Below are 23,637 nucleotides of genomic sequence, written 5' to 3' on the forward strand. Positions count from 1 at the left end.
TTCGAAGTTGCTTAACTGATTAGTTTCAGAAAGTTAAAAAGTTTGTTCGGTAACACTTTATTTTGATGGCCCACTTTAGATATTCTACTATAAGTAACTGAGTGAGTGTCTTTAGTTGCGTCCCAAATGATGCACTATACACTATATGCACTTAAACACAATGGGTCTCATTCATGAAACATTCGTAAATATACGAGTAAATATGTGAGTGATTTGCGGGTAAACAGACTTTCCCGAAAACTCTCCTCCTGATTCACAAATACTTCGTAAACGTCAGAAGTGATAGTGAAATGTGTGTGTTAATGAATTCCAATCAGTCGTAAATGGGACGCGCGTGCACGTTCATTCTCAATTACCATAAATCCCACCCATTAAATCCGACTGACAACTATATATGGGCATCATTTTATGACACCAAATGAAGGATTTTGGCCATTTTATAGGAAACAAGTTCCATAGTTTGCCCAGCCCTATTGAAATCAATTCATTATTTGATTAAAGTGCTCCGTTTGCAGATGCTATAGGTGCGTTCACGCGGCCTCGTAATTCCTGTAGTTACAAGATTCTAGCTTGTAAAAAGCGTTCACGTCCTCGTAGAGTTCGTAATTACAGTTTGTAAGCTGGGAGTTTTCTGAAAGCTCCCACATGTAACATGTGGCCACTATACCACCTGACCGCTGTAGATTGATTTATTAGGCGTTGATAGTGGTGCCATGGAAACGTATCATTTCCAGTCCAAGGACCAAAAGGACATGAACAGCTCCGAATATAACGTCATTTCAAGATAGCGGTAAATACAAGGTGACGTGAACGCAGCTTATTACTGGCTCTCACAACAAAAGTAAAAAGAAAAAACGAATGTGATTACTATATATAATATTTTTTTTCAAAATGCTGTAAATATGTACCTTATTAAGGTGAATTAAAATGCAGCCTTATTAATGAGCAAAACGTTCGGATGTTAAACGCACTATTTACGCGTGACTGGGAGCAGGTGTAGATTTCTTTCGTACCAACTAACATTTGGAAAATACGAACATTTTAATGAATCCGAAAATTTACGCCAGAACCACTTTACACACGATTTACACAAAAATTCGTTCTGCTCTTGTTTCATGAATGAGACCCTATGTACTTATGCACTATGTACTTATCCGTGTAGTGCATGAATTGTAAAAGGTTATTTTGTCATTTAACAACTGAGTCTCATCCTCCTCCACTATGTAATTAAAGCTGCAACAGTTGAGTGCATGAAGTGTCCAACATTCCACACTTCATTTTTTCCGTTAATTTAGTGCATCATCCGGGTATTTAAAGTGTACTTTTTCCTTTTGGAATTTTCAGTGCAAACAGACTACTTGCACTATTTATACTTAAAAACGTCATGGAACAGTGCATAAGTATGTGAATTGGGATGCAGCTTTTTGTTTTTATGAATGAGTCATTGAATCATTCGGTTGAATGATTCATTCAAACACACTGATTAATTTAGGAACCACGCAAGAATGAGACATTGAATCATTTCCTCAAGGTACATTTTTTTAAACACACGGATTCATTTAGGAACTTAACAAGTCAGTGTCTTTATTTGTGAGTCATTGAATCATTCCCTCAACCAATTCATTCAGACACACTGATAAAAGTATGATCTGTGTAATATGAATGTCATTTTGAAAATATACATTCATCATGTTGTCATTGTCATGTAACCTACCACCGTCAGTTGCGTCACTACATGGCCATTCACAAATCCTTTCCACATAGGATCGTGTCCATCATACGCGCATTTCAGAATGTGCCGGAAGTAACATCTGGGTACTTTTCGCCTATGTTTTATGAATACTGTGATCTAGACATACTTTTTCCACATATTGTTTTTGTATCCTATATAGTAGGAAAGCATGCTTATTCAGACACACTGATTCATTCATGAACTAAGCAAGTGGCTGTTTTTATCGCCCATCCACACATAGGCAGCAATGTCATTGCACCTTTTGACATCCAGAAAGGTAGTTGAAAACATGGTTAAAATAGTCAAAGTGACTACAGTGGTTCAACTCAGCTTTGGCCGAAGCTGAAAACGTGAGCAGCACGACACATGCATTTGATGCTCACACAGGATCAGGCCAATAATGAGCAAGCATTTGGACGTAAACAACGGAGCCTGGACTGAGTTCACTACATATGACAACAGTTCAAATTGTTGAATAAAATTGTTATTTTTGTTTAGTTTTTGCCCACAAAAAGTATTCTCGTCAATTCATAACATTAAGGTTGATCCACTGTAGTTGACTGATTTAACCATGTTTTTAACTACCTTTCTGGATGTCAAACGGTACAATGACGTTGCTGCCTATGTGTAGATCAGATACCCTTGGATTTCAACAAAAATATCTTAATTTGTGTTCCAAAAATGAACGAAGTTCTTACGGGTGTGGAATGATATGAGGGTGAGTACTTAATGACAGAAACGTACTTAATGGAGACGTCGCTTGTGATCTGACTTTTGCTTGGTATTGTTTTTGTTGAAGGTGTAAAAATGTACAGTACGTTCAAGATATGTTTAATGAAACCTAAGAGATTTCTGTCCTTCCATTGAAAGTCCATTCCACCAAAACTTTGCTTCATAGTGATCATAAAAAAAAAGAAATCCATATGAATCGAGCATTTTGGAGCTACGCCTTTGATTATGCCGCATTAGAAAATGTATGCATAAACTGTCCTTTTCATGGTATAAATGCTGTTTGAAATGTGAGTGCAGTGCATGAATTTAATTGGCTGATATCCATCGCATTGGGTCAAGGGTGTCGTATACGCTGGTGTTGTTGCTCAGGACATGAAAGCAGCATCTACATTATTTCCACAGGGAATTTCCTGGACTGAGGTAGAGTAAACTCCCCCCTCATATATAATGCAATCAACTGTGCAGTTCATCTCTCATTTGAACTTGCAAAAGGCATTGGCACTTGAATCCCACTCTCTCGCTCTAACTGAGAGTGACTCGCAGAGAGAGTCCCAGCCTCAGTGACAGACCCCCTGGACATAGAACACAATGAGGGCCTCTCGAGTTACTCTTCATATTCATACAACACAACAAATCATCTGTAATGTATGAAAGACACTCCCATACAAAAATGCATTATGGTAACCATATATTTTCAGCAAAATAACATAGTTACTACTAGGACTGTGACTACAACATTTTTTCCCCCACAATATTGAATTTATATTTACTGTCATTTATTTTAAATTGTATATTTGATGGCACAGGTGACTAATACTAAACCTTAGTTTAGTAAGTAAGTAATTATACTTACTGCAAAGATACTATTAATTACTAATTATTACTAATTAATTACTGTTGTTCCTGTTAAATCATAAAGAAATAACATGGTATCTCATTCAAACAGTATAAAACATGTTTTGGAGGTCTCCTACAATAGGTTTAAATGACACCAATGTATAATTTACTCCTAATATACATTGCATCATCACCTGTTTTCTCACAGCGTCTGAAGCATTTCGATAAAGGATTTGGCCTCTCTAAACCCCTCCCTCCCGAGAGCCTTCTCTGCTCTGATTCGTCAGATCTGTTGCTCAATCTGCTGTGATTGGTCTACTCTATTGCCAACTTCGATATCAAGTTGGTTCTGAAATGTGACAATACCAGCATTTCTTAGCATTTTGGCCGCTGTTGCGCAGATTCTTAAACACATCTGATTGGCCATTGTGTTCATGCGCTCAACACAGTGGCCAATCCGGAGCTGAAATTCAGATATGGTTATGGGCGTTTCATTTTCGAAATGTGCTGTAAGCAGTAGACCAATCAGGGGCGGATCTAGAAAATTATTTATAGGGTGTCATGAGGTCTATGAGGGGTGGCAACACCAAAGCAAGCGCCCATGCATAGTTTTTGGAGATTTATGGCCTGACATACACAATTGTGTTCACAAACATTGCATTACCAAAATAAATAACAAGATTTCAATATCCATCATGTCACCAAGTAAAGGCACTATATGAAAAACATCAACAGATTTAAAATGAGTCTGACCTTGTATCACTAAATGAGATGAGCAGTTTTATTAAGGTTACTTCGATGGCATAAATCACATGTTTTAGTGCAAGTTAAAGAACAACAAAAACTTGTTTTTTGCGAACAATTTTTGAGTTTCTGTTGTTAACAGAGGTGGGAATGTCTGTCTGTGTTCACCCAGAACACCCTTTCAACCACATACTCTAGCAACACCCCAGCAATTGCAGCAAGAGCCTAGCAACCACCCAGAATCTCCTAGCAACCACCTAGCAACACTTTAGCAATCACCCAGAACATCTATATTCTGGCCTAACTGACCAAACTATTTATGTTTTTAAACACGACTTTAAGTTGGCTTTGACAAGCCAGCATAAATTTGTCTTTCAAACTTTTAATCTAGTTGAAATTAAACAATTGAACATTTTCTCACAACTATAAACACAATCTCAGAACTATGCACCAACTTGTACAAACCTCAAACTTCCAGGTCAAAATAAAATGTTTTAGTCAAAAACTTGTTCTTGTCTGACAAAATCAAACTTTGGCCTCAGGTGATACACAAAACTTAACAAATACACAGACTACTGCACTGCCCAGTGTACACTAGTGAGATCAATTGATATAACACTGTAACAAAAAATACCGCTTACTGGGATTCAGGAATTATTTTGCAGCTCACTGTCTACTACACTATACAAAAATAAATTTACAGATACAGTAAAATACAGCAATGACTTTTTTTTTTTTTTTTTTCATTTTACTATTGTAAATTGATCTGGCAGTAGATATGTATGAACTTGGTATGCACCACAATACAGTATACTATCAATTACAGTAAAACTAAATTCAACATCCTCTGCACATTTGGCCAAATTTCATTACCGTATATACAGTACTATAGCAGTGTATTGGTCTTCTGACACAAGACAGTCATTTCTCAGTTCTGCAAAAATACTGTATATAACAAATGGCTTCAGAGAAAGTTGACAACCACAAGTTTGAGGGTGTACAGCGTGCTACAGTTTACTGTACATAGTGAAATTTGCCTCATCTAAAGTACTGGTACTGTGTAAGTTTAAAACCCCTGTAAATTATTTAGTCAGCTCTCTCTGAGATTTTGACTGGTGTGTGTGTGTCATCAGTTTTGCTAACAAATGTTGTCATTGTTAAACATTTTGAGAAACGTGTCTTTGTTTTGAGAACTGAATGAATGGTTTGGGAAACTGGGCCAACTGAATCACTTATAGTTTTAGCAATCGAGAAAAGCTAAAATACATTTAGATTCTTACCTAACTAGTTTCTGTGATCGGGATCTTCTTATTGATTTCATTTTATTGTTTCGTCAGATGGCAGAAAGACCTTTATCCACGATGAAAGTGGTGCGGGCAGTCGGTGAATCAGCTCACAAAAAATTACGAAAATTCAAGGACTTGAGTTAGCCGAGAAGCAGTAATTTTCCGATTCACGAACAAATGGAAAACAATTTGTAAGTGAACTTGGCTGCGCTGTGTTTTTGACTCTCAAAGAACCGGTTCATAAGAGTCACTTGTTAATGAAGCTGACTACAAGGGGCACGCTGCGTGCGCTTGCAACCGTCATGCAGCCTGTTGAAAGACGTGTTTTCTTGCCATTATTTTGCAATACGCTGTCTTTATGTCATCACATTAAAGCGCCGCTGCTGAAAAGCAGTAGTACTTGAAATACTGCTAACATTTATATTTTATTCGCTTCAACAGTGCTCAAAATGCTAGGGGGAAATGCTGGTATTGTCACATTTTTAAAATTGACTTGGTACTGAAGTCAGTACTTTTGACAACCCCACTAGTCTACTCTGCTCTGATTGGTCAGATCTGTTGCCCAGTCTGCTGTGATTGGTCTACTGCTTGCAGAACATGTCGGAAATCAGACACCCATTACCTGAATCTGAATTTCAGCTCCGGATCTTCCTCAGCACTTGATACACAGTGATATGTACAGTAACGATGGCATCAGTTTTACCGAATTAAAGGTGCCATAGAACATCTTTTTAAAAGATGTAATATAAGTCTAAGGTGTCCCCTGAATGTGTCTGCGAAGTTTCAGCTCAAAATACCCCATGGATTTTTTTAATACATTTTTTTAACTGCCTATTTTGGGGCATCATTAACTATGAGCCGATTTAGGCTACGGCCCCTTTAAATGCTCACGCTCCCCACCCACGGAGCTCGCGCTTGCCTTAAACAGCATAAACAAAGTTCACACAGCTAATATAACCCTCAAAATGGATCTGTTCATCATGCAGCATGGCTAATCGCATAAGTATGGTATTTATTTGGATGTTTATATTTGATTCTGAATGAGTTTGATAGTGCTCCGTGGCTAAAGCTAACATTACACACTGTTGGAGAGATTTGGAAACACTGTTGGAAAGAATGAAGTTGTGTTTATGAATTATACAGACTGCAATTGTTTAAAAAATGAAAATAACGACAGTCTTGTCTCAGTGAATTCAGTAATAAACAATGGTAACTTTAACCACATTTAAAAGTACATTAGCGACATGCTAACGAAACATTTAGAAAGACAATTTACAAATACCAATAAAAATATCATATCATCATGGATCATGTCAGTTATTATCGCTCCATCTGCCATTTTTCACTATTGTTCTTGCTTGCTTACCTAGTCTGATGATTCAGCTGTGCACAGATCCAGACGTTAATACTGGCTGCCCTTGTCTAATGCCTTGAACATGGGCTGGCATATGCAAATATTGAGGGCGTACATATTAATGATCCCGACTGTTACGTAACAGTCGGTGTTATGTTGAGATTCGCCTGTTTTTCGGAGGTCTTTTAAACAAATGAGATTTATATAAGGAGGAAACAATGGTGTTTGAGACTCACTGTATGTCATTTCCATGTACAGAACTCTTGTTATTCAACTATGCCGAGGTAAATTCAATTTTAAATTCGATGGCACCTTTAATTCCAGCGCAAGTGCAGCAAAGTGGATTTGTATTCATAGCACAGAAACCAACGTCTTCTTGACATCTTGACAACACAAACCAAACTCTTCCAGGCCTCAGCTACAACTACAGAGTTTAAGGGCGGGTCAAAGTAAACATTGTTTGAGGGCAGCCAGTGAAGACCATAGGCTGGCATTATGTAAATGTGTTACATTGTACGTAGGTATGTAATTGGAATTGCTGACGACTCATTTCAGGCAGTTCATAATCGGTTCTTTCTTTTCTTTCTTTTAAACTCCATTTATTCTCCACTTTGATCTTTTGAAACTTTTCAGACATTTTATATTCATGACCAGCTATATAACACACTACAAGAAGGGTAATATCCAAAAAAAGCATACTGTAATAGGGGCACTTGAATTGTTTAATAGTAAGACTTCTTCAAGATATTGAGTGTTAAAAACTAAAAATGTAGTTGACTGATGGCTGTTTTTCACCATCATTCTCTAATGCCGTTACATAGATAATGGGCAGGTGTGGTTTGTGAGAAGCTGGGCCGTTGTTCATCAGCGGTGTCGCAATGAGTCATTCTGCTTTGATTAAGTGATGAGTGTGTGCTTGTTTGTGTGTGTGCATTCATTACTCAAGAACAAAAACATCTGCATTATGCATTAGAGCAGGAGGGCTCAATCCTGGAGATCTACAGTAGCTGCTCTCAGTCTTCTAACACACCTGACTGTAATTTTCAAGTGAACCCAAAGACCTTGATTAGGCATTTCAGGTGTGTGATTAGAGAAGCAGCTGAACTCTGCAGGAAGGTGCACATCCAGGAGCAACGTTAAGCTACTGACACACTAGGCGTCACGAAAAAGACTTTGGACTCTGCAACAAATATGGGCAACAGGATGTGATGTCATGCTCTGGAGTCTGTTTTTGTGTTATTGTTGAATCAAATTATTGGGCACTTTCAAGCTCAAACCGGTACGCAACGTTTTGCTATGGTTTCCGGGTTAAACAATATGTTTCCTGGAAATGATGTGCAACGGGTTTGAGATACGTTTTCTCTTGTTTGGTGGGTGTGTCAAAAATGTTAGCCCAATCAGCAGCAACATGTATATAAACCACGTGGTATTAAAGAGAAAGCTTGCACAATGGGTGTAACGAGGTTAATAGTTGTGGGAAGGAGGAGGCGGGAACCGGCGAACGTTCAAACAAAGTTTAATTCCAAAATAAACAAAGAACAAAACGAAAGTAACATAACTGCCGGCCACACAAACATAACAAAACATAAAATAAAGTCCAGGCCTGGTCCTATCTCTTCCATCACGGTAGTCGCTCCTCCTTTTATGCTCCCGGAGCTCCTCCGTGAGGGACTCAAGGCCGGTGCGCCTCCCAGGTGAAGCTCATTAACACTCGCGCCACCGGCCTCGCGCCGTTCCCTCACGGCTCTCGCCCGCCCTGGTCGCCACAATGGGTATTAATGTAACAAAAATACTATACATATTTATATATTTTGCTATTATATTTTCTGAGTGACACTTTCATAAACTTTTCTATTCTCCTCTGATTATATAATGGTAAATATTACAATATCATAGCACAACAACAGTGATCAGCAATAATGATAAGCCTAATACTCACAATAAAAATAATATAGATCAACACAGTCTCGGAGGTAAGAAGTGGATTATCTTTCACCTAAAATGTTTGTCTTTTCATCCTGAAATGCATGGCAAATGTTGGATTACGATAATTAAGAGTTTCCACACATCCTTTCACTCGATTGGGATGTTCTCTTTTACTCTGGACAGCAAGAACAGTGACTGTTATATCTAGTGTATTTTGCAGTATTAAACACATATTTATGCCGATTCATCAGGCACTAAAAATTCTTCAAAAAACACAAAGCATGGCCTTCTCAGCTGTCATAGTTGCAACTCTTGCTTCATCAGAACAGTGTGTTCAACGCACCACCGTTTCAGTTTAAAAAACGTTTTGTTGGGGCTGAACACAGCCCAGGTCTGTTGTGATTGGATTAATCTGCTCAGGGGTACATTTCCCCAAACGCATCGTTAGCCAACTTTGGTCACAAGTTCCATTGAACTATTGGTAACGACGGAACTTGTGGCCATAGTTGGCATTGGGAAATGCACCCCTGATTGGTTGTGATTGGTCTAATCTGCTGATTGGTCAGATTGCCCAGTCTGTTATGATTGATCTACTACATACAGCACATGTCGAAATGAAATGCCCATTGGCATATCTGAATTTCATATAATAAAATAACGCAAGTTTTTATTTAACTATAAATCACAGTTAGTATATCAAACATTACTTTAGTGTCTGCATCACTTTACTGCAAAACTAAAACATAGAGTTGTCGATACTGATGAATACCTGTATAATTTCACAATCTGCTGTACCAATTTATTTAATATGCCACAACAAAAATTAATATGTTATTGAAAACAAATATAATATCAAATTTTAAGGAATTTAATTATCTAAATTAATTGATAAAATCTTAAGTTTGGAAAGGTAGCAAATTAATTTAAACATTTAAAGGATTAGTTCACTTTCAAATAAAATTTTCCTGATAATTTACTCACCCCATTTGTTTATATGAAGCATATACATTTACATTTTTTTTTTTTTCGAAAATAACCAATCGTTTTGCTAGATAAGACCCTTATTCCTCGTCTGGTATTGTTTAAAGCCCTTTGAAGCTGCACTGAAACTGTAATTTTGACCTTCAACCGTTTGGGCTCCATTGAAGTCCACTATAAGGAGAATAATCCTGGAATGTTTTCATCAAAAACATGACATGGGGGTGAGTAAATTATCAGGAAAAGTTTATTTGAAAGTGAACTAATCCTTTAAACGCATTTAATTAAAAATAATGGCATTAATTTAGCCTTCAAATATTTAAGTAAATTCAAGTAAAATAAATGCCAGTATTACGTATTCAAGAAAATAATTGAGAAACAGGAAAAAATAATTTACTAATTAGATGTAATATAAAAATATTTAATTGGCATGGTCGTCACCACATGAAATAAAAGGAATTAAATTGTTTTTATGCTGTCAGAGTTTGACTGAGAAGCAGGTCTTCAATTAAACACTTTTTTCTTATTAATATTTATTGTTTGTTTTAATATTAATGACACATTAGACAGCGGTATGTATGTTAGGCTGCATTTACACAGCAAAACCCAGTCGAGATTGCATTCTTAATTCTGCAGAAACACTGATATTATTCCTTTCTTTTTGGGTTACATTTAGGTGCTACCTAGGTACCAGTACGTTTGACACTGCAAACCATTGATGTTTATATTCTTTATATTGAGCCAAGAGGTCAATCTGTGACATTTAGTTCCTCTCTTGGTCAAATGTCACAGGTGTGCATTTATCGGCATTGTCGACGGCTTCAAACGCAGCTCATCCAATCAGAATTAAGTGTGGGAATAATCCCTTTTTTTTTGGTCCACACCCAAACCTCATTTGAGTTTTCCTGACATGTCTCTCCCAAAGGGATCGCTCAAGGTTATATCCTCTCCCATGTCAACACACCTGCTTGTGAGAACAAACCCAACTCAAAAACACGTACCACAGAGTTTTACTCAGTCAGACAGAGCATCATGTGGTACTTCTCCCTGCTCTTTGAAAAGATAAACTAGCCATTACGAGCACAGATACACTCCAGCACTGCTGCGACCGCCGACCCGCGGAGATAATGACGGGGTTTCTTTTACTCTCAGCTGAAATGGAAGACCTGTCGTTTAGTGACAAATGCCTCATCTCTGTTTCGGTTAGGAGATGTCCTGCGCCGTGAGGTGGAACACTAAATTCTTGTGGGCAATTTTGCATTGCTGTGTGTGTCTGCCTTTCTCCATGAGAGAGCCATGGGGGTTCGCGTTGAGACAGACTGTAAATGGTTTCCGCCTACACGCGCTCCTGCTTTTCTCTCTCTCGCTTAATTCCTTGCTGTTTTTCGTATATTTCTCGCATTAAACGCCACACATTCTCTCACGTACACACACACGGTTGCATAAACTCAGTCACGCACTCATAGTTGAGCCTGGGCAAATATCGTGCCTTCGTTTTTGGTGTCCTTGGATGCATAAAGCGCTTGCAGTGGAGAGCGCTCATTCTCATCTAAAAGTGAGGCGTGAGGGAGAGCGTACACACACTCACTCACTCTCTCTCACACACACACACAATTCTTCCCCCGCTCGCATATACTCCCACGCTCACTGGTTTGTTTAGGATAATGATGCCCCTGTCACCACCTCCCACTCATATCCTCCCACCACATCTCTTTCTCTGTGTTTTACTGCCTTCATTACATCACTGTGTTATACTCTCTCAGTCTTACACAAGCAGACTCGTAGACGACACATCACAACACGGCGCGCTCACGCTCCGCACGCTTACCAGCGTTACGTCGTGTGTTCTCACCACTGTTTTGGTATCTCATCACGTTTAAAGGGACGTTCTGGGTCAATAGTATTCATGGCATGGTGTTGATTACCACAGAAAATCATTTCGGTTTGTCCCTCAATCACAGTTACAGTACAGGCGTGGTCACATATTTAAAAAAAAAATCATAATTTGTCCTCAAAAAAAGTCAGTTGTCTATTATTTGTAGTTTTGTAGTTGCATCATTGAATCGTTCTCCTGTTATCACTGTAAAGCTGCTTTGAAACAATTTATATTGTATAAGCGTTATATCAATAAAGATGACGTGATTAGTTTTGTTAAAGCATTTACATTAATTATTTGGTTAATCAGTGTTTGTTATTTGAACTGTCTTAGTTCACACTTGTAGTTCGGTTCGTTTGGTTCATTTGGTCCGGACCAAAGAAGAAAAAAAACATTTAGTCCTGGTCCGATTAGCATTCAGATTGGCAATTTTATCACTGAACCAAAAAATACCGAACCTAAAGGCATAGGGATACATTCACAATGTGATTGGTCGGATTTTATGACGTATTGCCTATTTTGAGACGGAACTTACAGAACATCCAAAACAATGCTGTTTATTTTGAGGTAAATGCGCTCGTTTTGTTTGTGTAGCCTGCATGTGATTGTATTTTGGCCAGCTGGGAACTCGTGAAGAGCTTATAAATTGTGTAAAGTAGTCAAAACAGCGGCGGGAATCCATCCGTCACACACAAACAATCTGCTGCGTGGAGACGCGCGTCTGATGCCTGTGATGGGCAAACTCGCGACTATGACAAGAAAAACCAACATGCATGAGGATTCTGTCCTTTTTAGGGTCTCGTCTTCCTGTTTTTGGTTCGGTTACATGTCTTTGGTCCGTGTTGCGTTCATATATCATTCGAACCGCACCACAGTTCATTTGGAAGCGGACCGAGACCCATCTTTTCAGCGGTCTCGGTCCGCTTGTTTGGTGCGCACCAGGGTTCAGATGGCAGCGTTCACATATGTTCAAATGAACCATACTAACCGAGCAATCGCACCAGGGTTCGTTTTAATCGAACCAAACATGACAAGTGTGAACGCACCATTAATCATCATTTCTGAGGTAGAACTAGCTACTTTGAAGGATTAGTTCACTTTCAAATAAAAATTTCCTGATGATTTACTCACCCCCATGTCATCCAAGATGTTCATGTCTTTCTTTCTTCAGTCGAAAAGAAATGAAGGTTTTTGATGAAAACATTCCAGGATTATTCTCCTATAGTGGACTTCAATTGCCTCCAAACGGTTGAAAGTCAAAATTACAGTTTCAGTGCAGCTTCAAAGGGCTTTAAATGATACCAGACGAGGAATAAGAGTCAGATCGTTTCGCTAGATAAATCATTTTACAATTGTAAATGTATATGCTTTATATAAACAAATGATCACCTTCCGAGTGCTTCCGCCAAAACCACAGTGTCAAAAATGTCCTGCGCGTTCCATATTCTACCTACGGAACGCCAGTTCAATTTTTTTTGCAAGCAGAATAGGGAAGGCGACAGGTGTAGGACATACAGCGTAAACTTTTTGAAGAATACAGAAATGTGGTTTTGGCGGAAGCACTTGGAAGGCGATCATTTGTCTTTATAAAGCATATACAGTTGTATTTTTTCGAAAATGACCAATGGTTTCACTAGATAAGACTCTTATTCCCCGTCTGGTATCGTTTAAAGCCCTTTGAAGCTGCACTGAAACTGTAATTTTGACTTTCAAGCGTTTGGAGGCCATTGAAGTCCACTATATGGAGAATAATCCTGGAATGTTTTCATCAAAAACCTTAATTTCTTTTCGACTGAAGAAAGAAAGACATGAACATCTTGGACGACATGGGGGTGAGTAAATTATCAGGAAAATTTTATTTGAAAGTGGACTAATCCTTTAAGTGGATACACTTCTGGTTTTAATATATTTTAAAATGTAATTTGTTTCTATGATGAATTTATTTGAAACAAAAGTTTTTATACAATTACAAATGTCTTTAATGTCACTTATAAATACTTTTAAGGATACCTTGCTGAACAAATAAATTAAAATATTAATTTCTATTAAAATTCCATTATTTTATAATCTATTATTTGCTTGCGGTAAAAACTGAGGGATGAGTTAAAATGATTTTCTTTGACGATCTGACACTAAATGTTTTTGACAAAGCTTACTGAAACCAGAAATAAGTTTATTATTTGTCTAATTGGGTTTTATCATTGATTTTTGTTGTGGACTGTGCTGTTGCTGAATGAATAAGTCTAGCAAAAGGAAAAAAAGTATCTAAAGTCAAGCAGCATCCTTCACCGCTTTAGTAAAATTGCTTGTGAAACAGTTACCATGAGAACAAAGCTTGGTGAAATTCGCTTCTCTCTCTCTCTCTCTCTCTCTCTCTCTCTCTCTCTTTTATTCAGATCTGAATGTTGTTTTGATATTACGCTTCCGTTTGATGTGATAAATGAAATAATTATCATTCTTGTCTATTTTTTTAGACATTCAGTTTCAGTTTTTCAGATAAATTATAACTGACTGATTTAATCAAATTTGTATTACGTTCTGCCTTACACCGTGTCTACACGAGAGCCTGATGATGGGATGCGTCACGTCACAGCATGCCACAACAGCTAGAGGTCATTCATACTGGAAGCTTCACAGCTATACATCTCCGAATGTTTACTTACATGGACCAACCAACTGTACACCTGAGGACAAACTGTGGATCCTACTTTATATTCAACTGAAATCCATTGGTGTAAAAATGAAATTTGCATAGACAGAAAATACTTTTATATGTGAAATGATTTCAATTTTAGTATCATTTTATAAACAAATATATATAGAGACCAAATACATCCCAAGCTGGCTTTGAAGTCGAACACATAAAACATTGACTTTGAAGTGCCCCTATTATGCTTTTTCAGATATTACCTTTCATGCAGTGTGTAATATAGCTGTTTGTGAATGTAAAAGGTCTGAAACGTTTCACAACAAGTAAAGTTATTGTCTCCTAAAAGAAAGAACCAATTCTGAACTGCCTGAAACGAGTCGTCAGTGATTCCAGTCTCATTTTCTGCTCGAACCCACATAGGTTTGTAACACATTTGCATAATGCCAGCCTATGGTCTTCATTGGTTGCCTTTGAACAACGTCTACTTTGACCATCAAACACTGTAGTTGTAGCTGAGGCCGAAAGAGTTTGTTTTGTGTTATCGACACGTTGAGAAGATGCGGTTTTCTGTGCTGCAAAAGCAAATCCACTTTGATGCACTTCCAAAAGATGAGGATTCGTGCTTGAATCGATATGATAAAACCAACGTATCACTGTGCATCAAGTGCGGAGGAAGATCCGGAGCTCATATTCAGATATGATAATGGGCGTTTAGTTTCCTATACGTGCTGTAAGCAGTAGACCAATCAAAACAGACTGAGGCCATCGGACCAATCAGAGCAGAGCAGATCTTGGAAAGGAGGGGTTTAGAGAGATGGAATCCTTTATCGAACTGTTTCGGACACTGAAAAAAAGCATAACTGGGGCATGTCAAGACCAACCAGAAGCCTATAGCAATCTGTTGCTTCAACAAAGGACTCAACAAACACAAACGGTACACTTTAGTCCTTTTAGCCAATCATAACTTTAAGACCCACCTGACTCTTGTGCCGTGCCTGACAGAAAGACTCTTCCTGAGGAGAGAAGACAGGACTAAGAAAAGTAGTCTTTAACAATGCTGCTCCAACTTTTTCAAAGTGTAACTTTTAAGTAGAGTGACTGACATTTGTGTAAAGTTTCATTTTTAAGCTTTGAATGGTTTTTCGTATGAGTGTTTCTATGGCAACTAGACATTTAAAACAGTCTAGTAGCAGAGACAGAATGAAAGTCCCACCTTACATATAAAAGAGCCTTATTAAAAGGCACTGCCTCATCTTTTGCTGTCAAAGGTTTCAGCCATAATTTCAGTTAAATGAGCTATATGTATTATACCATTTCATCAGTTTTTATTGATGATTTGAGGTTCGATATTGCTAGATAATAGCTTCCAGGAGCGTTGCGGTGCCAAGATGGATGGCCGAGTGAACTGACTTGCATTAAAGGGACTGTGAATTGTGGAAAGAGGCTGTTGAGATGAATTTTTCAGATCGTTTCTGTGCCCATGTCTATAATGGAGGAAAAAACTATTACATAATTAGGACTCATCAGCATTTACGCCCCTCTGAGCGGCGTAAATGCCGCTTTAATTTCCTGTCAGGTCTGAAGCACTTCCCCCTATGGTTTAGGTCGAGTGGCTAGTGAAGTAGTTCAGAGATATTGATGCAGAAAGAACTCAATGACACATTTTGTTCTCCAGAGATCCACAAAGGTGGCCTGCGATCACCTCAGTCTGAGAAGACGGAGAACACATTTATTAGTGATTGTTGTGAGTACTGCAAGTACAGCTCCTGTCTAATTGAATGGGGAAATATCAAAATATTTGCCAGACTCACATTTCAACAACATATTTAAGAGATTTGAGATTTTGGGCTATTTTGCCCCCGAAACGCATCTTCTTTCTGAGAAAGAAGAAAGTAAACATCCAAAATACACATTTAGGTGTTTTTATTACAATATTATCTATTTGCATTACATTCAAATATAATTGACCGATGTTTATTCATATCAGACACACATAGTGGGCCTAATTATCTATAAAGCTGACTCTATTATTTTTCCAGTTCACCAGCCAATTACTTGCATGTATTTAAGGAGAAACTGATGAATTCACGCACTGTAATCTGACTGACAGGACTCACTGCTGGCAAACTCGCTTGGTGCGTTCAATGCCGCGTTCCAGGCGACCCGTAACCCGTGTTTTTCCAACCTTCTACCAGTGAAAGTGCACTGGAACAGCAGTCAAACCCGTGACTTCCCACCCGTGAACTCGTACTAGATCGATGTACTCCCATAGCCCGCGAAACAACAATGGCAGCCCCTACGGATGCAGTGTTTATGCAAGTGGTACATGGTGAGGTTTCTCTAACGTTAGAGAAGGGCCAAATCGTTTATTAAAATAAGGTATTGCTCTAACGATATTTATCCGCAAATCTTATGCATTATCAGTAGCTATTCTAACCTTAGCTAGTTTTTAGTCCATTGAGTGCAATAATAAATTAATACCAAATACATTTCCAAATATACAAATAACGTAAAATAAAAGATATAACAGCTTCTCTTGCCTAATCCGCCGTTTTTCCTCCTCAGATTTCCTCAAATAAGCAAGGTGTAAGCACCTTTGGCGATAGAAATGATTGTAAATGAGCATAAGCCCCGTACGGTCCGCCATGCTGGTTTGTTTACATCTAGCTATAAAAGAAGAAACAAACGCACTCCGTCTTAGGTGCCAGTCAAGAAGGATAAGTCCAAATATATATGAAAAATATGACTGCACGCTTAACTTGTAAACAGTTTATTCACCAACGTTTCGGCAAAAAGCCTTTTTCAAGGTATTGTTTACATCTAGCTACCACAATTCCTTGCACTCAGGCAGTTTGGCGTGACTTGCCTGGAACACTACGAAGTCGTGAGTCGTGGTTTGAAGTCGTGACTTACGGGCTCAAAAACCTGCCTGGAACGCAGGAAGTTCTCCTAGGAAGTTCATATTTACGGGGTGGGAAGTAGTGTTTTACGACGACAAGTGCGTTCAAGTCACTTTCTTCGAGTAAGATGGTGGCGTACCCTCTCTTAATTAATTACACATAAATACAGCACTTCTACTTATTGAAAATGAAGAACAAAGAATGTGCATCAGGTATGTTTTTCTTCTTTTATGTTTTTAGTGAATTTATGAAGCCACTTTAAACTTTATCATTACGTATTATATTGTTATATTATAATGCTACCAGGCAATTGGCTTACTTCGTTGTAAATATAAAAGCTGGACAATGTCACTGCTAAATACCTGTAATAATGTAGTATTCCACCGTGTTTCGCACTGACACGCCTCCTAACTCGTTCAGATCGGGGCTTAAAGAAAATCCTGAACTTCCCACTCATCTTTACGACATTGTGGTGGCGTTCATGTGCGTTCAGCTCGTAAATACAAGATTAAGATCATTTATAAAGGTTTTTAAACGACAAAACACGCTCACTTACACATATTTGAGAATCGTAATATCAGATTGTTGATAACATGGTAAGCAAGTTTGTGAAAATTTTAAATAGAAAAGGAAAACTAAATAATAGCGATACATCTGTCATACATCGTTATTGCGGTGTGTTACGTGACAAGCGTGACATGTCGCCATTGAAACAATAAGGGCAAACGTTATAAAATAAGTTGCCTTAAATAAAAAAAACATACACACTCTGGGGGGTCGGCTAGAATATTTCAAACGCACTTGTGAAAGGGTTAGGCAATGATTTTGCTAATGGACTCAGACTGTGTATTAAGAAGGCGGGACTTATTTTATTAGAGCTGCTATATTTGTCATTACACATTTCCCCCATTCATTGTAATACCAGTGGCTCACAGCAATTAAAAAGTGATTAAGAACTATTTGTAATTCATCTTTTTGTCATACATCAGCGAGGAAACATGCTAATGATGCAAGTAAATGCTAGTAAGCCTAGGACTTGTGTTATTTGTTTAGGATGGAAAATGTTTTGCTCAGTCACTCCATTTAATGGAACGTAGACCGAGTCCTATGATAACTTCTGACAACCCCCCCACCCCCCTTCTCTCGTTCACCTGGGCCTGTCGGAATGAGAGCAGTGGAGCTCTTTTATTAGCCCTGTGCCTCGGTCCCAGGAGCCCTACTTTCTCCTGCTCTATTTCTGAGAGCTGCACTGCATGCTGGGAGAACGAGGGCCCACACACACTCCCTCACCTTGCCCTTGATTTGCTGTCTTGGCATATATGTGCCGAGTGTCTTGATCCATGAAAGACTTGTATATGTATGTTGCGTCTTGGCTTTCATAAAGCTCAGAGCTGGAATAGTTAATAAGCTTCTGCAGCCCCGTGAAATTAGAGGCTTTCTGCTTTTCATCCTGTAGTGCTTTATTACAGAGATGGCTTCCTCTCAATTGCTGTTATTATAATATATCCTTTCTTTTCTTTCTTGCTTTCTTTTGCTGCTTTTTTTAACTATCATGATCTTTGTCTTCACACCCTCACTTCGCTTAGAGGTCATATCAGGGAAAACAGGATTTTTTTTTTCTTGCTTTTTGGAAACAAGAGTTCAGTGGAGACATCTGTGGTGGCTAAAACTCAAGTTTAAAAAATTATTATGGAAAGTTTGGGTATTTTTTCAATGATTTTATATATGTTTTAATGTGTTTATGTATATATGTATGTATATATGTGTATATATATATATATATGTATATGTATATATATGTATATGTATATATATATATATGTATATGTATATATGTATAATATATATATATATATATATATATAATATATACAGAAAAGTATAGTGAAACATTGGCCTTTAAAACAAGCTTTTTGGCGGTATGTTCCTGTCAAGACACGTCTGAGGTCATCTGAATCAATGCGCTCTATACCGAACATGTCACAACACGACAGGAAAAGGTTTCGGCTAAGAACAGATTGATTTGGAGAATGAGTGTATGTTTAGATAAGTCACTGGATTTCTTTGCTGTAGTTCAGGAATATTCTCTCACTTCTAACAGATGTAGGCATTATATTCTTCTGCCTTATGGCACATTAGCCCTATCATAGTGGTTCCACCTCCCGTCAGCTGAGAAGCACAGGCTGTGCCGATAGGATCCCTCACACTTGCCCTTCATTGCCAAATCTGCCAAAAACTGTAGTTTGGAGTGTAAGCTGCATCCCTGTCAGCTCTAATGGCTACATTCAAACACTGTGTTGTCTGTTAGGATTACAGACTCTCTGATCTCAACCTCTTTCTTTTCCCTCTTTTTCCCATCCTCAAATTCTGTATGGCGAACGAAGCCAAAAACACAAACAGATGCACTCACTCACACAAAACCCTAGAAAAAAAAACAAGAATTTCATGTGTAGTTATGTATTACTTTGTTTTATCATATTGTACGTGATGGTGCTTTGTTATTGTACTGAATGATTATTGGATCTAAATGCCATGGCACTCCACTTGACACTCCACAGTAAAAAGATTTGGTCCCACTTTGTATTAAGTGTCTTTAAACTACTATGTAATAACGTTTAAATAAATAAATTGATAAATTGTTTGTAATACAACATGAATACAATAAGTACATTGTACCTAATAATGAAGACACTTAATATAAAGTGGGACCAAAGATTTCTTAATGTAAAGGAAATAAATCTTTCATAAATCCAAATGTATTTATTCTTATATAACAGTATATTTGCAGGAAATACCAGTATTTGTTTCTAAAGTTATACTGGAGGCTGTTATTTTCTGCCTTTAGATTTGGGCTATAACTCATCTATTCATTAATGCTGCAGCACAGGCTAGTTTCCTGGCTTCACCTGAACTGTCCTTGGAGAGTTCAGTGATCTGATCTGTGTCTCTGAACGGCACTGAAACTGTCCTACATGCTGAGGTGAAGAAGTCATGACAGTGAAGAGATTTTACTGGGTCAATAGGACAGGATCCCTGGCCTGACATGGCCTGTCTCCAGCTTAAACTGCTCTTCTCTTTAGGCAGTAGGGTTTTACGTTGGGTTATGCACACACACACACACATCAGCACATGTGCAAATCACCATCTTTAAAATTCCGTAAAGGACCATCTTTTTGGAAACTATTTAGGTCCAAGAGAGGAGAAAGAAGGCCAATAATACAGAAATGTCTACATTGGTCTTGTATCGTGTCTTCTTTTAAAGTCACCATGAAACAGAATTTGCGATATTGGAATTTCCCTAATGTGACGCATATATACGAGTGAAACGGCTCCTCAAACAAGAAGGGCAAGACTTGATTTTGTCCATTGGGAATTGATTGGAAGGTTGTGGTTTGGAATTGGTTGATCTCACACTGTAAAAAATGACTGTAATTTTAACAGTAAAAGACTGTAAAAGTGCTGCGGTGAAAAACTGTCAATTGGTTTACAGAAAGTTTCCGTACTATATACGGTGAATAACTGTCATAGATCTAATGGTACATTTAATGTAATTTTACGGTAAAATACCGTTAAATTCACAGTTTTTGGAAGTGAAAAATAACAATTCATTGTAAAAATTTACAGTGAAAAAACGTAAATTGACATTCCCACAATTTCCTGCGTGACACTTCACATTTGATATATTTTCGTTGAAATATCGTGTTTCTTATTAGTTTTTCTCATTTTTTTCTAATCAGTTACGTACATTAGGGTTTTATGTTACATCTAATGTTGTTAAATTAATGTTTATAGCATTTTAAAAAATGTCATGCATGTTCCCATGATGGTGTTTAGTGTGTGTGTGAATGACACTGTGTGTACCTTCTATATATTAGTATTGTCCTCCTCAGCTTGTGGAAAAGCTGCTTGTGATGAACTTTGATTCATCATGTGACTCTCATCACCACTGTGTTTGGTGACTGTCAGTGTATTATAAAGATACAAAACAGATATTAGTACTCCATTAGGTTGGTAAATTAACATTATATCAGTTAATGAAAAACGTTATTTTACCATAAATTTAACAGATTTTTAATATTTTTTTTACGTTGCTACTGTATTTTTTACGGTAAAGTTCTGGCAACCACAGCTGCCGGTTTTTTACCGTAAATTTTACTGGGATTTTTTTACAGTGCATGTGAGTAACAGGTTCCCACGCCTTCATGCCAGTAAACACCTCATTGGAGAAGATGTCACTGCGAGTGGGAGGGAAGTTATTTTGAAAAATTAGCTGTTTTTCTACTAACAAATATTAGCTAAGTGTAGCTAATATTTATTTATTTATTAGTTTATTTAACAGGGACAATGCAGTATAACATTGCTACAATTTCAAGCAGCCGATGCTCCACATACAGGCTTCTATGTGCAGCCCCAGTCCCTAGTTAGGCTTTATTTAAAACACACAAAACACACACACAAAAAAGACTAAGCAGTGTTCACAAACCTGCTTTTGTTTGAACCACTTTTTTAAATTTCTTTGAAACATGTTTAACTCTGTTTGGAACAGCCTGCCAGCTGAACTGAAAATGCAAAGCACTGTACCTTGAACTGAAAATGTGGATTGTGCAAATTTAGTTTTTCTCTTTGGTATTGTGCAATTTTAATTAGTTGCACCTCTTGTAGTGATCCCCTTACTGCTCTGTTTTGATATTAATTAACATATAATTTCTGGAGCAAGATTATGTACACATTTAAACACCATTTTTATAAGAGACAAATTTATACTATATTTTGGTAAAATATTACAATGATTTTTAGTGTTTGTTTATATAGAGATCTAACAGGTTTGATAGTCAGTTGAGAAATCTGACTCCAGACAGTCACACAATAAGATAAATGCGAGAAGACCATTGCATGCATGTATAACGTAGCTGCTTTTAGAGATATATGTTGTCTAATCATATAAAAACAATTCAGGTTTGTTCTGATTGTTCTACACAGTCTCTTCACATGCACTTCAAATTTCAAATGAGAATCTAAAATAACAAATATTTAATGTTAACTGCCTCTATTGCCCTTTGATTGATCTTAATTATAAAATTATTCATTTCCTTCATCCTAATTGAAAAACACATTGAGAGTTTTCGAACAGTTGACCCTTCACCGGGAGTTTGATTGACAAGCGATCTAACCAATCATAACACCGAATTCGCCATTTGTCCGACAAAGCAGTCAGGAATTAAAAGATTAACCTCGGTGGACTTGAAAAATGGTGTGTACTGCAGTTGAAACAACATTCCTTCTCATGTTCATTCATGTTTATTTGATGCTATAATTAACTCGTAGTAAGAGATGATCGGTTCACGAGCCGCTTGAGCTGAGGCGCTACAGCAATCTGTCACGACACATTAAAGAGCCACAAAATGTTTATTGTTGGAATAAAAAAAAAAATATACACAATTTGAAAGCTGGGACTTTGTTTAATATCATAAGTAACCTGCTCTCTCTTGTCTGTCGACGTGTTGTCAGTGTCCTCTTTACTCCGTGACGTATGCAAGATGCTTTCACTCTGTGTGGCGTGACAGCACCATGGCTTGTTGGACAAAGCAACAGTAACTAAGAGGGGCGGGACTTTGCGAAGGGTCAATTCAAGGTCTAACAGTTGTTTTGCAGCCACTGTGACACGACAGTCATTTCATTTAATATATATGCAGCTACATATAAAGGTATTTTAAAGATTTTGAAGTGTCAAAAGGTCATCCGGTTTAACCGTCCAAAGGACAATACAGCCTTTTCATTTGTGATTAAAATATCTTAAAATGTAATAAATGTATATATTTTTTTTTATTCTGGCATGATTTTATAACATCATCTGTCAAAATAGTGCAAAATGGTATTAAAATTATGTGCAGAAGTCTTTATTATAAGAAAGAATGTACGGAAAAATTAATTTCATTGATGTCATTTGGAGTAACCAATATAAAGGGACCATTTTGGATCAAGTCATGCAGTCAATATCATGTGACAGGATGTGACATCATTCGGACACCTGCAAAGGACCACATGGTCGTGAAGCAAAACTCTCTCTTAACTATTTGAAAAAAATCATGTTTCAACTTGCTCATACACATGTCCCGAAACATCAGATCATTTGGTACAACCGTTATAAAACATGGAAAATGTTGTAATATTTTAAAAACTTGTCCTAAATATAAAATGTTTGATTGTCCTTTTGCTAGCTAACTAGATATCAGCCTGTTAGCATTGTTTGAAATTATCGTCATTCGGTAAAACCAAAAGTGTCATTCGGTAAAACCAAAATTTTGGTTAAACCGAATTACTTTTTTGGTGACAAATTTTATCCATCTTGTAAAAAATGACAAAAGCAGTGTTAATTGATTATAATCTCATATTTCATTGTTAACATTTAATAAAACTTCAAAATTAATTGTATCTTCATTATGTTTTTTTTTTTTTTTTTTTTTTTTAACACTTTTAAAAACCTTATTCGTCAATGACCCATACATAAATTTATACAAAACATATTAATAGCTCCCTGTGCAAAAGCAAGGAAAACAGGGTAATAAACAGCATTATGTGACTAAATATATTTTTCACTACAGCAAGTTCTCTGGTAACACCA

General features: G+C 37.4%; 1 protein-coding gene across 4 annotated transcripts in view; it reads left to right on the plus strand.

The window, feature by feature from the left end:
• baiap2a (BAR/IMD domain containing adaptor protein 2a) overlaps positions 1 to 23,637 on the plus strand; it is a 122,888-nt gene that overhangs the window by 41,432 nt on the left and 57,819 nt on the right. The window lies entirely within an intron of this gene.

Source organism: Chanodichthys erythropterus, chromosome 3, assembly GCF_024489055.1.
Source record: "Chanodichthys erythropterus isolate Z2021 chromosome 3, ASM2448905v1, whole genome shotgun sequence".
NCBI classification, from domain to species: domain Eukaryota; kingdom Metazoa; phylum Chordata; class Actinopteri; order Cypriniformes; family Xenocyprididae; genus Chanodichthys; species Chanodichthys erythropterus.